This window comes from Herpailurus yagouaroundi, unplaced genomic scaffold (genome assembly GCF_014898765.1).
Source record: "Herpailurus yagouaroundi ecotype Mexico unplaced genomic scaffold, PumYag 141, whole genome shotgun sequence".
Lineage (NCBI taxonomy): Eukaryota > Metazoa > Chordata > Mammalia > Carnivora > Felidae > Herpailurus > Herpailurus yagouaroundi.
Window position 1 is genome coordinate 29,062,709 of NW_024412396.1, and position 6,000 is coordinate 29,068,708.

The following is a 6,000-nucleotide window of genomic DNA, read 5'->3' on the forward strand; positions in this document are numbered from 1 at the left end:
AGGCACCCCTTAGTGAATGGAAGTTTTCATTTTATTTGAATGTAGTATATACTAAGCTTTTATTTCATGGTTAAGATTTTAATGTCTTACTTGAGAATTTTTTTTCCTAACCTGGAATCGTTTTTCTATGTTATATATCTTCCTATGGAAAGATTTTTCTATGTTATTTTACATAAGCTTTATAGTTTTGTCCTTTACTCTTGGATTTTAATCAATCTGTAATTTATTTTGTGCATGGTATGACGCAGATAACTAATTTTGTATTTTTACCATGTAAATAACCCAGTTGTCTCCAAATGAACTTTTTACTGAAAAGTGCTCTCTCCTCATTAAGTGTCATCACTGTCACATAGCACATTTCCAGATTCGTATGCCCACTTGTAGTCTCTGTACTATTACATTGGCCTGTTGTCTTAGTTACTTAGTAGTTTTATCATACCTGGTGCATTCAGTCCTCCCACCTAGTTTTTGGTGGGTTTTTTTGTTTGTTTGCCTTTTTTTCTTTTTTTTTTTTTTGAGAGCACAAGCGGGAGAAGGGCAGAGAGGGAGACACAGAATCAGAAGCAAATTCCAGGCTTTGAGCTGTTAGCACAGAGCCCGATGGAGGGCTCAAACTCACCAACCGTGAGATCATGATCTGAACCGAAGTCAGATGCTCAACCAACTGAGCCACCCAGGCGCGCCCACCTGGTTCTTTTTGAAGTGGGCCCTGTTAACCTTACTGCTTTGTGTTTCCATAAAAATTTTTTTTAAGTTTATTTATTTATTTTGAGAGAGACAGCGAGCAAGACAGGAGGGGCAGAGAGAGAGGGAGAGAGAGAATCTGTGCTATCAACATGGAGCCTGGAGGGGCTTGAACTCACAAACTGCAAGATCATGACCTGAGCTGAAACCAAGAGTCAGATGCTTAACCAGCTGAGCCACCCAGGTGCCCCTCCATATAAACTTTTAAATAAGCTTGCCAAGTTCCACCAAAAACAAAAAACAAAAAAAACTGTTTTGTTTTTTTTTTAATCAAGATTGTACTGGCTGGATCTATTGACTAAATTGGTTTATCTCCCAATTTACTTAGGTTTCCTCCTTAATTCCTTACCAAGGTTTTAACTTTTATTAAAGTATAATACACATACAGAGAAGTGTGCAGACTATGAGTAGATGAGGGAATGAATTTTCACAAAGTAAACACACCTAAGTAACCAGCTCTCAGACCCAGAAACAGAATACCATCAGACTCTCAGATCCTTGCTGTATGGAAGTGTTGAATCACTAAATAGTACAGCTGAAACTTATATTACCCTGTATGTTAACTGACTGGAATTTAAAAAAAAAAGAAAAGAAAGAAATGCAAATTTGGGGGCCAGATCCCAGAACTACTGAATCAGAACTTGTGGTGGTAGATTCTGAGAACCTGTGTCTTAACAACCTCTCCAGGGATTTTTTTTTTCAATTAGAGTATAGTTGAAGCACAATGTTATATTAGTTTCAGGTGTACAGCAGTGATTTATCTTTTTTTTAAATTTTTTTAACGTTTATTTATTTATTATTATTATTTTTAACATTTATTTATTTTTGAGACAGAGAGAGAGAGAGAGAGAGAGAGCGCATGAATAGGGGAGGGTCAGAGAAAGAGGGAGACACAGAATCCGAAACAGGCTCCAGGCTCTGAGCTGTCAGCCCAGAGCCCGACACGGGGCTCGAACCCACGGACTGTGAGATCATGACCTGAGTGAAGTCGGACGCTTAACTGACTGAGCCACCCAGGCGCCCCAACGTTTATTTATTTTTGAGACACAGAGAGACAGAGCATGAACAGGGGAGGGGCAGAGAGAGGGAGACACAGAATCCGAAACAGGCTCCAGGCTCTGAGCGGTCAGTACAGAGCCCGTCGCGGGGCTCGAACTCACGGACCGCGAGATCATGACCTGAGCTGAAGTCGGATGCCTAACCAACTGAGCCACCCAGGCGCCCCTGCTTATTGATTTTTGAGAATTTCATCATCTGAATCTTTTAAGTTCTTGAGTTTTGTGCTTTGGCTTGAGTGTGGCAAAATTTTGTATAGTGTGGAAATTCTAGTAAATCCAAATCTATCTGGTTCCTAGAATTCAAAATGAGAAGCTAGATAATGAAGGATACCTGAAGCCATTGTAGGTGTGTTTCTGGTTCCTCATTTCCCGGGGAGTTTGATGTTATGCTAAGTGCTCTTATTTCTGAGATTCTCTGACACCTAATAATGCAGAGAGGAACTGCATTTGCGAGGCACCCGGGGTCAGTCCAGGATTACTTTAAACCAATTCAGGGCATAAGGCTTTTTTAGACCATTTGGATGAGGTGAATTGGGGTTACAAACACAATCACTACCAGCATGTGGTTATAAGTTCCCTAGGATAGGATTTTCTTTTCTTTACTCCCTCTGTACTGTTCAGCATCAAAGGATTTTATTTTTCTTACAGTCTCCTGGGGGTGGGGATTAGACAGGGAAAACCTAGGTTTACTTCTGGTTCATTCCTAACCTGAGGAAATAGCCCTTTGAGATCCTAGCGTTATGGGGGAAGGTTTCTTATTACACTCTCCATCTTTGCCAGAATCTAAATTTGAATTTCTGAACTTGTGGGCCCTGAAAGCCCATAAAAAATAAAAACCAACTTTCTTTAGTTGGCAGAGGTCCTCAGAGGCAAAAACAACATCAGTGTTCTGCTTTTCCCTCTAAATCTCCATTTTCATTTAGATTTTGGCCTGATAAAGCATGACTATCTTATCTTTTCCATGCTTTCCAGACTTTTAAAATCTTTGCACATTTTTTAGTTATTTTCAACTGGAGGGTTACTCTGAAGAGTCTAGCCTAATACATTATCCAAAATAAGACATCTTTTAAGTTTTCAGGCTATCAAACAATTATGGAAACAGTGAAAATCTCTTAAATAAGATAACTAAAAGAGGTTAGTAAATATTTAAAACAAAATCAATTAATGTAAAAAAGTATATATATATATATATATATATATATATATATATATATATGAGATGTAGTCGATTCTGTATTTTAGAGGTAAATCTGTAGCAAAAAATACTTTTTTAAAAAATGTTTATTTAGTTATTTTGAGAGGAGGGAAGGACAAAGAGTGAGAGAGAATCTCAAGCAGGCTCTGCACTGTCAGTGCAGACACCCAATGTGGGGCTCGAACCCATGAACCATGAGATCATGACCTGAGCTGAGATCAAGAAGCGCATGCTTAACCAATTGTGCCACCCAGGCACCCCAACAAATACTTTTAATATTTAAAAAAAAAAAAGAAAGGGATTACATTATTTGAAATTTGATAAAAAGAACATAGACCCTAAGCAAAATGAGGTTAAAAATGATAAAGATAAATAAAGGATGAAAAAATGTATGTAAGTAAACTAAAAATCTGATTCTTTGGCAGTGGGGAGAGGGATAAGAAAGACTTAACTAATTAACTGGGGAAACAGCACAACACAAAATTAAAGATAAAGGAGATGTGACCTGACACAAATTTGCAATTGTAGGCAGCTACCTGCAGCCATCACTTTCCAACTCTCACTGTCAGAGCCCCTGGCTGGGGGTGGGGGGGGGGGTGGGGGGGGGGGGGGGGGGGCAGGGGGAGGTTGAGAGGGAGAAGGCACTTGAGAAGAGCAGCTGGAGATGAAATCAGGAGGGTCCAGACCTCTCTCCATCTGAGGCAGGCAGAGCAGGCCCGTTTATACTGATTCCTAGACTCAACAGAAACACTACACAGAAGAGATAAGTATTACAGATTGCATCCGGAGTCTCTAAGACCACCCTCAGTTTTGAGGATTCACTACAAGGACTCACAAGACTCAAAATATAGTTGAGGTCTTGGCTATGATTTGTTACAGCGAAAGGACACAAAGCAACATCAGCAATGGGAGAAAGCATGTGGAGTGAAGTCCAGTGATAATCAGGTACCCCCTTCCTAGAGTCCTCTGCAATGGAGTCACATAAAAGTACTTAATTCCTCCAGCAAAGAATTGTGACAATACCTGTGAAATGTTGTCCTCCAGACACGCTCATTAGGGACTCATGTCCAGGCATTTTATTGGGGGTTGGTCACGTAGGCAGCCTCTGCCTGGAACATACCAAAATGTCAGACCCCTAGAAGGAAAGCATTCTGTTTGTACAGCCTATGCACGGTAAGTGACTCTTATCACTTAGGGAATGGTGGGAACCCTCCCCAAGTCCAAGTTCCCAGATCCAACTACACACCAACTTTGCAAGCTGGTCTTTCCAAGAAAGCTGTCTCAGACCTGCTATATTAAGTCTTCTCTACACAAAACTTTATAAGAAAAACATCATTCTTACTTGATATTATTGTATTTCTAGAAAATATGAAAGAATCATCTGGTAAACCAATAAATGAATAAGGGTTTATAAATGTAGCTTAGTAAAAATAAGTAAAAATCAATAACATTTTAATAATACCAGCAGCAACCTGTATAAAAACAGACAAACCCCCAAAAAAGGTCCTGTTTGCAATGGCAACTAAAACACACATAATGCCTGGGAATAACTTTAACAAGGTATGTGGTGATGCCTGAAGAAGAAAATACAAATTATATTAAAAATATAAAGTAAGACTTGGAAAAGTAACCTCCTGGTCAGGAAAACTGGATATGAAAATAACTGTGTCTGAATTAATTTGTGGGTTTAATGTAACCCCAATCAAAATCTCTACTGCTTTGAGTTCCTTCTTTAAAAGAAAATATTTTTTGCCTACATTGATAAACGATCCTAAAGTTTACTTGGAAAATAAAAAGGGAAGAAAATTCTGGGGAAAAAAAAAGTTGTGGGAGTGTTAGTTGTGTTTTAATCATCTTACAAAGATATGGTAATCAAAACAATGTGATATTTGTACAAAGTATAAGCTAGATCAGCAAAACAGGTCCAAATATAGATCTTACTATATGAATGACAAAGAATGCATCATAAGGCAATGAGGAAGAGAAAGATTAGTCAATATATGATACATAAATGTTTAACAATTTGAAACTAGGCCCTAATTTAAAGAAATCCAACATGTCCTGTCTTTAAACACTATCACTTTATCTTTTTTAAATTATTTATTTAAATTTTAGCTAATATACAGTGCAAGATCGGTTTCAGGAGTAGAATTCTTTTTGTCACTTTAAATGGCCATTATGTACTACCTAATTAAAGTCAAGGTAAGTGTGGCTTTGTAAAGGATTTACCGTTTACAGTATTCGACGCTACTTCTGTATATCCAAAAAGGAACTAAAATAAAAGTGCTGACAAGCCTGGGGAAAATACCGTAAAAGGATAATATCTTTGTTATAAAATGAAGATCTATCTTGACATGAGGCAGAAGCTGTAGTAGAAAGTAACCTGTCCAAGGTCAGGTGGGCTTGGGTAAGCTATTTAGCTTTTCTGAGACTCGATTTCCTTCTTCCTTGCAGGGTGTGACAAGGGTTAAAAATATATGTAAAATGGCTAGCACAATATTTGCAGTATTACGGTTGCTCAACAAATGATAGCTACAGTTAGTGGAGGCAGTGATAGTGGTCATAACAGTAAGAGCTCATGGGGTGAGAAAACATGAAGTCGTCAAAAGACAAATGCTTAAAGAATGTGAACAGAGAATTCTCAAAAGAGGAAATAAAACTCTTAAGCTTGGAAAAATGCTCAACCTCACCTAAAGTCAAAGCAATGCAAATCAAAACAATGAGATAACATTTTTTGGTCTACTAAATTATGAAAACATTTCAATAACAGGAGTACCCAGGGCTGAGAGTGTTTCCTGGAACTGGTATTTTCATATATTGCTGATAATATACAAGTTGGCACAGTCCTCTTAGGAAGCGATGTGGAAATATGTACCGTCATTTCAAAAAAAGATCATATTGTTTGATTCCGTGATTTCACTTCTGAGAGTCAGTCCTAGAACAGAATCGCAAACAGGGAAATGCTACGTGCATAAATAAGTTATGTGTAGTTGTTATGGAATA